Genomic DNA, 12,246 nt, shown 5'->3' on the forward strand with positions numbered 1-12,246 from the left:
ATTCTCTTTGTTTTGTCCTTTATCTTTAGTTATTATTATTATTTTTTTAAATCTTAAGCCAAGGCAACTTGAAATACTGTTTCAGTGTCTCTAACATTTAAAGAATCTCTCTGAGCCCTTCCTTCTCTTCAGGCACATCTGTGAGGCATTTTTTTAAATGAATGATTGACGCGGAGACCAGACCTTCACAGTAACTGTCTGGATACCTCAGTCCTCTCCATCCCTGGACTCAGCTTGGACATATTGTCCCTTTTGGACTGAGAACTTGAGTTTTTCTGATGTGTTGACTTGTTTGTCTATGACTTTTATGTGGTTGAGCCTTTAATTTGTTATTATTTTATTTTTTGAAATTATAATTACATTATTTTTCCTTCCATTTCTTTCCTCCAAACCCTCCCATATACACCACTTTTTTCTCTTTCAAATTTATGCTCTCTTTTTTATTAACTGCTTTGCATATATATATATATATATATATATATATATATATATATATATATATATATATTCCTAAATACATAAATACTACATGTTCAGTTTGCAGGTGTATGTGTGTTTACAGATCTGACCATTTGGTATTGGATTAAAAATTGCTGAATTCTTTCTTGGGGAAGATTATTTCTCCTGTTTTTGGCATTCTTTAGTTACCTGTAGTTCTTTGTGCAGGGTAGTGACCTCCTGGGTACACCCTGCCCCGTCTGTATTAACATGTCTATTGTGTCATCCTTCTTCAGCTCATGCTTAGGAAGTCATAAGACCAGCTCAATGAGAGGGAAATCATGCCTGTTGCCAGACATCTAGGCAACTGTCTAGGGCTAGTGAAATCATGGACCTACCACTCTACCTGCCCCCCCAATATATCAATATATATATATATATATATATATTTATTTATCACTTACTTCATTCTAAATATTTGTCCTTATAACCAGCTCTCATGAAGGAAATGTCTTTTTGCAACAGATGGAGACCGTTACAGAAACCCACAACCGAACAAAATGCAGGGTGTGGAGCCCAGTCCCAAGGTGTCTACAGCACAACTACTTGCTGCGCCTAAGGTTTACAGTCTCTCACAGAAGACTGTAAGAGCCAGAGGACCAGGGACTTTGCTGCCTCCTGTGGATTTCAGATGCTGCAACCACAGTCTCGCCAACATGACCACCTAAACAGCTGAACAAGGACAATAGAGATGTTAAAGTGGATGGGAAAAGTCCACACGACTCAACCTACACAAAGACCTACAGGCAACAAAGAGATGCTGAGAGAGGTTGAACCTTCTGTGGTAACGCCATAGGCCCCAGGAATTTCATGATTTAACCTGCTACTTGTTTGGCATGACTTGATTTTTCCTAGATGTCTAAGTTTATGGTAATACACTTAAAACTTTTTCTTGTTTTGTTGGAAGATTTTTTAGCAGTGTAAGAACATTACCAAAACATTAAGGAAAAAGAAAACATTCTTTTCATCAGTACTCCAAATTCTGTTGATGAGAAAGTGTTATATCTGAATAAAACTTAAAAATTCAAACTACAGGCAATAAAAGACCATTTATTTAAAAGGGAAACAGAGAGTGAGTGTCACCCCTCATTCCCAGCAGTTTCTGGAGTCTTGCCAACCTCAAAAACAAAACAAACAGGGTTACCTATTCATACGTGGCTCTGAATAATTTATAAAGACAACCCAGTGTGCTCCTTAGCTTTTGTCAACTTACTACAAACTACAGTCATCTGGGAAAAGGAACCATCAACTGAGAAAATGCCTCCATCAGACTGGCTGGTGGGCACATCTGTGAGGCATTTTCTTAATGAATGATTGACTGGGGAGGGCCCAGCCCCGAGCCCACTGTTGGCAGGATTCCGGTTATGTAAGGAAATAAGTCGAGCCAGTCTGGTCATCCTTTTGCCTGTTATTTCCTTTATCTAACTGTTCCATCTCAGTCTTTGCCCGTTTATCTGGGGATTACATGTGTTTTGTTTTGTTTGCTGTTGGCCTGAACAATTTTTTCTTACAGTGGAGATTCTCTTCACCTACATGTGTGTGGAAAAGTCTTTCTGATAAGGGGTTGCTTCAACCCATCTATCTTCTTTAGAGAGCTCAGGTTACATGCTGCATCCTGCATTCTCCACTCTATCCAGCTTCCTAAATGTTTCTATCAGGGATTTAGCTCACTGTCAAGTATCAGGTGGGATCCAGCTTCATATTTTCATACAGGTCCCATCCAGTTTTCCTAATTGTTTAAAATCATACCTTTCATCATACAAATTTGATTTTTCTTTATTCTGGTGTCTTTGTTACAGAGTTTCATAACTTGTATGGGTTCTTGAGACAGGCTGTTACCATGTAGCCCTTGCTAGCCTAGAATGCATTGTGTAAACTAGGCTAGCCTAGAACTTGAAGCAATGCTCCTGCCTCTGTTTCCCTAATGCTAGAATGACAGTGTGTGTTATCATACCTGGCCTGTGATTTGATATCTGAGCTGCAAATACTAAAATTATTATTTTCCTGAGTAAACTTCTGTTGCTATTTTTAAAAAATATTTATTTATTTAATGTATGTGTATGAACATATACTTTGTTTTCATGCACACCAGAAGTGGGAATCAGATTCCATTACAGATGGTTGTGAGCCACCATGTGGGTGCTGGGAATTGAACTCAAGACCTCCGGAACAGCACTCAGTGCTCTTAACCGCTGAACCATCTCTCCAGGCCTCTGTGCTGTTTTAATTGGGAAAGCATTGAACACATATTTGGAACTTAGGGAGTCCTACCTTTTCATGCCATTGCCAGCTTTTCACTAAGATATCTCCAGTGGATTCTGACTTTTTTTCTATATTCACAAATAAATGTACAGAACTTACTGTCTCTTGTAACTTTCCACTTGTCCATCAAGTTTCCTAGGTAGATCATTGATTCATCTGCAAATAGCAAATTTGTTTCTTCCTTTCTGGTATTTTAACTTAGTGTTTAAATAGGAAAAAAAAACAGCTGTGTATTTTTCTTTTTCCCTTTTTCCCTCCCTCCCTCCCTCCCTCCCTCCCTCCCTTCCCTCCTTCCTTCTTTCCTTCCTTCCTTTCTTTTTAACATCCTGACAGCAGTTTCCTTACCTCCTTCTTTTTTAGTTCCTCCTTGCCACCTCCCCTTCTTCCCACCCACTCTTCTGGTCCTTTTTAGTGAAAAGCAGGCCTCCCATGAATATCAAGCAGCCATGGCATACCAACTGTTTTTCTTCACAATCAATATCTCTGGCAGTGAGTTTGAAGACAGTTCTTTAGCATTTCTGCCACCAGCCGAGTGTCCCACAGCTCAGCTTTGTCACAAATTGCCTAAACTGGAGTAAACCCTCACAGGGGAGGTCTCAGTTTCTGGATATGGAGTCCTATTTCAAATGCCAACCACAGGCAGCAAGTTCCATGTCACCAAACCCTGACCTGGCTGTAAACAAGGGCTCCTGATGCCTCTCCAGAGCTTTGGTAATTTTCTTTGGCAGCTCACAGAATTCAGGGCATCCCATAGGTTCACCCATGTGTTAATAGGACATAGTAAAAAGCCAGGGAAAGAGGTCATGGGTGAGTCTAGAACAGCCCCAGGTTCAGGAGCTTCTGCACGCATGGGCTAGGGTGTGCCATCCTCCTGGTACATGGATGTGCTTACCAACATGTGTGTTCCCCAGTGGTGTATCTTAGGGATTTTTACAGAGGCCTCCTGTCTCGGTCTGTCTGGGATGCCGTAACAGCAAACCATAAGTAGGGTAATTTATAAACAACACATTTTTAATTTCTTCTCAGTTTTGGAGACTTCAAGTCTGAGATAGGAATGTCAGAAGAGTCAGACCTGACCCTCATATATGGGGACTTCCTCCATCCTGTTCACATGTGTACCATATTGGTTACTTTTCTCATCCTCCTGGCCAACAAGCCAACAAAAGCAATTTAAAGAAGGAAAGACTCGGATAAGGGGCCTCTAGCTGTGATATCTATCATCTCATTGTTCATGGCGCTTAATTCAGCTGATCTGGCTGACTAGGTAATGAAACATCATTGCAACAATAAGGATACAACCAAAAAGGATATTGGGGAAGAAAGGGTTTATTCAGCTTATACTTCTGCATTTCTGTTTATTACCAATAGAAGTCAGAACAGAATCTCAAACAGGGAAGGATTCTAGAATCAGGACATGATGCAGAGACCCTGGAGGGGTGCTGCTTACTGGCTTGCTTCACATGGCTTTCTCAGCCTGCTTTCTTATAGAACCCAGGACACCAGCTCTGGAATGGCACTACCCACAATGGGCTGGGCCTGCTCCCATCAATCACTAATTGAGAAAATGCCTTATAGCCAGATCTCATGGAGGTATTTTCTCAGGCTGCTGCTTCTCTGATGACTCTAGCTTTTGTCAAGTTGACACGCAAAACCAGCCAGTACAGTGGCCTCCCTCAATACTTACTCTGTTTGTCCCTTTAGTAGCCTTGTGTTCAGTTGAGTGGGATGGCCTTCCCTGACAAAGGAAGGTTCTTCTTCAGACCAGCACTATGACAAACTGTGATCTCCTGCTAGAGCTCCCAATGACTTCAGAAGAACAAGTGTTAATCTGGCTTACTGTTTGAGGGAATACATGCCAGGGAAGGTATTGGAACAAGTGGCTGCTTGGAGACTGGAGTCGGTAGCCAAGTCTCAGTTGAGTAAAAAGCTGGAAGCAGACACACAGCAAGGCAGGTTTCAAACCTCACAGCACACTCCAGCTGCCTGCTTCCTTCAGCTAGACCCCTCTTCCCAAAGGTCCCATAACCCCCTGAACAAGTACAAATGAGCAGGAACCAAACATTCAAGTGTAAAGCCTACAGGGACATTTTATGCTAAATGGTACCAAGCAAGAACCTCATTCTTGAGGGATCTGCTCTTCTGCCCGAATGCTCTTCTAAGACTCCACCTCTTACTACTATCTCACTGAGAGTTAAGTCTGTGTGAACAGAGTACCTGAAGCAGATACAAAGTGGGGAGCAAATTCGGTTCATCCTCTTCATCCAGTAGGTGTGATCCACAATGAATTGACCTCTAGCCCCTCTATCCCCAAGGACAAGGGGATGAGGTTGAATGGTCCCAGCTTTCAGTCATGGATTAAGCTTTTCATGACAAACCCTCAGCAACTGTCCAGAGTCCACCAATTTTTGCTCAATAGAACAAAAGATTCCATGTTCTTGAAGGTTCAAGAGGAGAAGCCCAGTCTTGGAACCAGAGATTTGGTCTAGGAGAAAAATATGGAACAAAAGATGGTCCTGTATTCAATAAATTATAAGAATTTTAGAAACTTTGGAGGACAGAGATGGACGTGAATATCTTCACACGTTACATTTTCTTCTCTTTTCTAATTGTATAGGTTGATACTTGAGTCAAAGCAAAAGTGCATATCCTTATGGTGATGAGAGTTATATTTTGGGCGGGCCTTGATCAGAAGGTCATGGGCCCCCCCGTAAGTGATGGGAGTGGGTCTTCTGAATGGGAGTTATTTTGCTGTGTTGTTTGTGTGGGTTTTGCTGTGTGCCCAGTCCCAGGCTCAGCATTCACTTGTGCTAATTCATTTTGCTTTTTACTCAGCTGCCTGAGGGTGGTCTTGTTCTGCTACCAGGAGAGGAGGCCTACCACAGGGGCTGAGAACCTCCAGAGGTCACACAATTGATGGAAGGTTGGGTTGACTTCTGTCCCCAAGGCCGAAATTGTCCAGTGAGGCCCTGTAGAGCTTCTCTTTCCTCTGTAGTGGAAGAGGAAGCCATCTTTCCCCCAAAGGGGTGGGTTATTTATTTATTTCTGTAATGAGGACCGAAGCTGAGCTTTTTTCAAGGTAGAAAAACATTTGACTACTTAGCTGAATCCCCTGAGTCTTGACTATTTCCATCCAAAGAATGTAGCCACAAGGCAGCATGTAACATAGACCTGGCTTCCACCCAGTCATAGTGTGATGACTGTGCTAGCATTACCAGAAAACATGCTGGGGTTCACTAAGGCCTCACCACAGGGCATCATTCTGACTTCAAAAAGAGGTTTCATGGGCATCTTTCTTTTCATAGCTGCAGATCGCTTTAGTCAACACCAGAAGATTCTAGACTATTTTTGTGTTTGAAAGAATGTGAAGTTCTCCTGGCCAAGACTGTGGGGTGCTGCTCTGTGAAAGCATCCATTTCCTCCATGATGCTCATTCATTTGGGTTTCAGTTGATTTATTCGCAAAGCTATTCATTTCACACATCTTTCCAAGTTATTTGTGTAGAGTGTTTCTCTAACTCCAAATCTGTTATTTTCTCTTTTGTTCTAACTTCATGCTTCTATGTTCTTTCATATTTTCTTTGAGTACTCCAGTCAGCAGTTTCTGCCCTGCCTCTTCCTCCTTTGTAAAGGGTGTGTATGTATATATGGTGAAACCTCACTCTGTTGTCCAAATTGGCTTAGAACTCACCGTGTAGCCTAGGCTGGCCTGGACATATTTTACAGTTCTCCTGCCTCATGAGGCTTCAGAATAATTTCCAGCTAAGATCCATGTTAGAATACTTTACATTTCATAAATAATGTAGAAATAAAAGAAGCTTTAAGAAGCATGGAACCAGGCAAGATAATACACACCAGATTGGAGGCTCAAGATGATAATTCTCATCTACAAAGCAGATTCCAGACTAGCCAGGGGCTGAGACCCAGTCTCAAAACAAACATGGAGAATGAGGCAATAAAAGGGTCAAGTGTTTCAGAATGTGTGTTCACTGGTTTAGAACAAGGGTTCAGGGAAAGAATAATGTATTTATGCTGTAGCTGTAAGTCTAGGCAGACCCAACAGTGTCTGGGGAGGGGATGAAGGGACCACGGTGATGCCTAGAAGGCAAACACTGGAAATATGCATTCTCTGCAGGCATGTGAGTCTTCAAGCTCTGTACAGCGAGTGTCCTGCACAAAGGCCTGACTCTGGGTGGCACTGTGGGGAGGAGGTCTTTAAAAGATGGATCCTAACACACTTGTGCCAGGATCTGCAGCCCTCATCAGAGGGTGAAGGGACAGGAGTCACCCTTCCCAAGTTTCACCAGGCACCTCTGGAGTCATCTGCTAACACTAAACCTTTTCTTTCTACAAGTTCATTGTTTTAGATAATTTATTATAGTAATAGAAAAAGCTGACCTGTTGTGGCTGGAGAGATGACTAAGCAGTTAACACTTGTTGCTCCTGTAAAGGGCCTGAGTTCAGTTCCCAGCACCCACATCCAGTGGCTCACAGCGTCTTGTAACTCCAGCTCCAGGGAATCTGATGACCTACTCTGGCCTTCTGAGTCACCTGCACAAATTTATACATACATTCAAAAAGACATATTTTTTTTAAAAAAGTTTTAAATTAGTATATAGGATAAATCAAAATAAATCTAAGTTCAGGGCAATTGCCATAATAAAAGAAAGCATAATTCAGCAGAAGAAAATCAGTATATGCAATGAGAAGTAAGAATACCACTGAATTAATGGACATTTTAAATATGGTGGTAAAACTGGGTCTTGATATGTTATTAGTGAGTTAAGTTAGAATTAAAGGTAGAAACAAAGTAGACTTGAAAATTCCAAGCATTGGCTGGGCTGTGGTGATGCATGCCTTTAATCCCAACACTTGGGAGACAGAGGCAGGCAGATCTCCCTGTGAGTTCAAGGCCAGCCTCATCAACAGAGAGAGTTCCAGGACAGGCTTCACAGAGAAACCCTGTCTCAAAAACCAAAGAATAAAAATAAATTAAAGAATAAAATACAATAAAATAAAAATCCAAATTCCAAGAATTGGTTAACTAAAAAGATGAGAAAGTTTAGTATAAAAATGCTAGCAGGGACTGGAGAAGTGGCTGAGCTGTTAAAAGCACTGGTTGTGATTCAGAGGGTCAGGCTTCAGTTCCCAGCACCCATGTGGAGGCTTACAGCCCTCTGTAACTCCAGTTTCAGGGGATCCCATGTCCCTCTCTTAGCTCTTCAGGCATCCTGCTTCCACATGGTATGAACACATACAACACTTACTTCTGGCCAGGACCTTGACTAAACATACTTCGTTGTCTAACTGTAACGAGGTTTAATTAGAAAGTGGTAACAAAAGATTACAAACAAATACTCCTGGAAAGTAAAATTATTAAAGAAAGGTCACTAGGAATACAAAGAAATATTTAGATCAGAGTGATAAAGAAAACACAGGACAGCAAATTTGTCAGACAAGTCCAAGGCAGGGTTGTAGAAGGTCTGTAGCTTTAAGTAGATTCTTAAATTGTAAGAATGCTGAGGGCTTAAAGACAGCCACAAACAGAATTCAAAGACTCTTGAAGGTATTAGCAGATGACAGCAGAATAAATAAGATAAAGGGGAAACCAAGAAGATTGACAAAACTAATGTTGGATTTCTGACAATATTTAAAAACACAATGAAAAGAAGAAATGGGAGCTGGGTGTGTGTGGCTCAGCGGGTGTCTGCTTTGATGGCCTGAGGGACTGGAGTTCAGATTCCCAGGATCTGTGTAGATGCTGGGTAGGTGTGGTGGCCCACTTGTAATCCTGCTGCTTGGGAGACAGAGACAAGGAATTTCTGGATAGAGTTGAAAAAATAGATTTGCCAAATTAGCAAGCTTTGGGGTTACTTGAGAGACCTTGTGTAAGGCAGGTGTCCGAGGAAGATCCTTACTGTCAGCTCTGGCTGTTCCACGCATGTGCACATGCTCCAGTGCACCCGCACACGCAGGTGGTCTGACTCATGGAACACACACACACACACACACACACACACACACACACACTCACCACAAAGGGAGAGGAGTACATAGAGAAGCTTGTAAAAAGCAGAAACAATACATTTAAGAACAGCATGGTGGTCGATCTTCATTGTCAACCTGGATGGACTTAAAATCAACAGGAGGACTTTGTCTATGAGGTGTTTCCAGCAAGGCTTAACTGGGGACCCCCCCCCCCCATGCCAGCAGCGCCATTTCAAGGGCTGTGGTCCTGAATAGAATAAAAGGAAGAGGTGGTCTGGGGCTAGCATTCACCTCTCTCTGTGAACGCGATGTGACTGGCTGCCTCTGGCTCCTGCTAATACATCCTCCCAGAAACACCCCTTCACACTGTGGTGGACAGTATACTTCAAACCATGGACCACAATAAACCCTTTCTTTCGGCTGGTTGTTTCTGTCATAACAGCGACCAAAGTAATGCTAGCAATTCAAATGAATGCCTAGAAAAAGCTTTGCTGGGAAAAAGCAAAGGCACAGTGAAAATGGAGTCATGAACGCCATGACCTTTCGTTACTGCCGTCCAGGAAGATCAGCTGTCTTCCTTATTCCGGTGACCCTGGTGAGCGGAAAGAGGAGAAGCTTTCCCCTGCTTGCTTTTTTTTTTTTGGGGGGGGGGATAGGAGTTGGGGTAGTCTCACTCAGAGGACGGAGGGTCGGGCCTGTGCTGCTTACAGGCTTCTGGCTGCACGGTTGCCAACTGAGGTGGCGCGCCCGCCTCCCTCAGGCTGCTGTGGATTAAGTGGCCAGCAATTTAAAGCGCCCAGCAACTGCCAGGAACAGGGGATGCTGCCTGCAGGGCTTGGCAGAGGAAGAGGAAGCTTGGAACCCTAGTGTTATGGTAACATGACGTCATCACACCATCACCGCAGTGCAGGGAGTCCTGGTGGGCGAGCTGACCGTGGGCTTTACCCGAGTTATTCAGCCTCGGGCTGTGGTTGGCCCTACAGTGCCCCAGCTACCAGCCAGCCCCCACCGAGAAAGGAAAACGGAGCAGAGTACGTGAAGGCTGGGGTTTGCCACTGAAGATCCGGAGAATCACGAGGGTTGAGGTCCAGGGGATTTAGGCTGGAGTGACAGTGTGTGATGACAGTCTGTGACCCATGGAATAGGGAGGGGACAGCGTGGAGGGGGACAGGCGCGAGGGGAAGAGGGGCGGGTCAGCCCGCGCTGTGGCGTCATCCTGTGAGCAGCGCTCTCCGCAGTGCTCTGGCTTTCCTCTGGTGATCCTCCCAGACGCCAGAGGAGTTATCGGATCCACCTGTTAACACCCCTGGAGCTCCTTAACCCGCCCCTGCATCACCTCCAGAGAAAGATGCACCCCAGCTCCTCGCCCAGCTTTTCTTCTTCCTCTTTTTATGTTCCCTGCGGTCTGCCTGTGTAGATGTCTCCCGGCCTGGCAGGTGGCTAATTTACAGTTTCTGTGATTTCGGTTGAAAGCAGTCAGCACGGTTAAGGGCTTGGTTCGGGGTCTGCAGGAAGGGTCACTGGGTCCCTCTGGGAATGAAAGGCAGAGCTGAGCGAGGGGATGCAGCATCGGGTTCCGGCTGTCCGTCCCCCACCCCTCGCTGGTGATGTCACAGCCCGTCCCCAGCCCCCTCCCGCTACAACCCCATTTCTTCTGCCGCCGCTCTGCCCGTCCCTCTCCCCGCGCGACGAACCAGCTAGCGGCTGAGGCTCGGACGCAGCGCGCAGCCAACCAGCGCAGCGGGAGGGGCTCGGGGCGGGCCGGGCCGGGGGCGCGGAGCTCGTCACGCGGTGCGGCCGTCACAGCACCAGGAGCAGGCAGCAAGCGGCAGCGTCTCCAGGCTCGGCGACCCTCTCCGGTGTCAGCGCCCATGCGGGGCCACCGCCAGTGACGCCCGAGAGGTAAGGCCGCCGCCCCCCGGCCTGTCGCCCTCCACGCCCGTCATCTCGCACCTGTCTCCGGCCTCCGCACTAAATGGGCATCGGGTGGGGGATTCCGGGCCAGCGCCAATGTCCTTGTCGCCGCCCGAAGCGCGGGCTGGGAGCTGCGGCTTCCCTTCCCCCGACCTTCCCCCGCCTCTTCCAAGAACAAAGAGGCGAATTCAGAGGTGCTGCTCCCTGCGAAGCTTCTCAGGGTCCTCAGAAAAGACTCCTTAGCTGCGGCGCGACCCCTGGCCTGTGTGGGTGGAGGTCGCCACGAGCGGGATAAACAGGTCTGGGCACAGCCTCTTTCCCCTGTATCCCTCCACCGCAGAAAAGCTAGCCAGAGGGATGCGGCAGAACCGAGGGGGAGGGGAAGCGGGATGCGGAGTGGGGACCAGGAGGAGGCTGCGGGGCGTCGGGACGGGGCGCGGCTGCTGATCCAGGCCCTAGGGGAGGGCGCGCGGGGCAGCCGCTCTGGTCCCCGGTGGGGGAGGGCAGACGCTGGAACCGACAGCAAAACAGGCGGGCGGGGCGGGGGCTGCGGCGCCGCGGCCAGGCCACCGGCTAAATGCGCACTTGGTGGCTGCCCATCACTCGGATCGCTCCCGATGCTCCTCCCTCTAGAGACCCCATTTCCCTTCCAGAAAGACACGGCGCTCAAAGAAGCACCCGCGACACTCCCGGTGGCTTCTAAGCTAGCGCCCCAGTAACAGGTGTGGCCCCGGGGCTGGAGGGAGGGGGCCGAGGGACGCGTCCGGGATCCGGCGTCGGCGGACTCTAGGAACACTGCCTGTGAAGACCCTGGCAGGACCCTCCCTCTTTAAGCCGCTCCTCGCCCCAGCTGCCTCCCAGGGGAAGGCCACCGCCCTCTGCTCCCATGCGGGCAGGGACCGCGTTCGGGCCAAGGGAGAGGGAGGGTCTGAGGTGCGGGGAGGTGCAGGGTCGCAGGCGCGAGCGGGGGAGGGGAGAGAGGGATTGCCAAGTCATGGGGCCTGCTGGGCGCCGGCGCGACGTCGCCCGGGCGCGGACCCGATGCGCGCCCACGTCCCCAGGAATGGGGACTTTTCACCAGAGGCGGGAGGACCCGGCCGCCGGCGGCCAGCCTTCCTGAGAGAGGACCGCATTGCTGGGATTAGAGGCCTGCTAGGGCAAGCGGATTGGGTCACGAGGGTGCGGGAGGAGGGGGTGCGGGGAGTTCCTGCTGCGCTCAGGGCTCGTGCTAGTCCAGTCCCGGGGACCCACAGACTCAGCGCAGGCTTCGGCGGAGCCGCGGTCGCACAGAGCTGGCAGGACAACGTGCTCACCGCCTCTGTCTGCGGAGACGGCGCGGCTGCAGGGAAGCTGTGGGATTTGGGGGGGCTGGGGCTGCACCTGCGGCGGCCATTTTGCAGGTGTGGCTGGTCACCTGCCCTAGGCAGGCTGCGGGGAGCAGGTGAGCCGGGCAGGTGTGAGCTGGCGGCGTGAGGGGTGCTGGAAGGTCCACGCAGGCCTCAGGGCCAGCATCGTCTTCCGGAGGTTCCTTTGCTTTTGGTGGGTGGGGTCAACGCCCAGGTCTTCTGCAGGCAGAGGTGGCAGGGGC

At 47.9% G+C, this 12,246-nt stretch overlaps 1 protein-coding gene across 14 annotated transcripts in view; it reads left to right on the forward strand.

The window, feature by feature from the left end:
* Positions 1-10,506: 10,506 nt before the first annotated feature.
* Positions 10,507-12,246, forward strand: part of Kif1a (kinesin family member 1A) — an 83,604-nt gene continuing 81,864 nt past the window's right edge. For 11 of the 14 annotated variants that reach the window (XM_055616938.1, XM_055616937.1, XM_055616948.1 and 8 more), the window contains exon 1: positions 10,508-10,646. The gene's annotated coding sequence lies outside the window, so the exon portion shown is untranslated. Of the gene's footprint in view, positions 10,647-12,246 lie in introns of all 14 variants that reach the window. The other 3 variants (XM_055616935.1, XM_055616936.1, XM_055616947.1) reach the window with 2 other exon arrangements.

The sequence above is a fragment of the Psammomys obesus genome, unplaced genomic scaffold (assembly GCF_907164565.1).
Source record: "Psammomys obesus unplaced genomic scaffold, mPsaObe1.curated_primary_1811, whole genome shotgun sequence".
Lineage (NCBI taxonomy): Eukaryota > Metazoa > Chordata > Mammalia > Rodentia > Muridae > Psammomys > Psammomys obesus.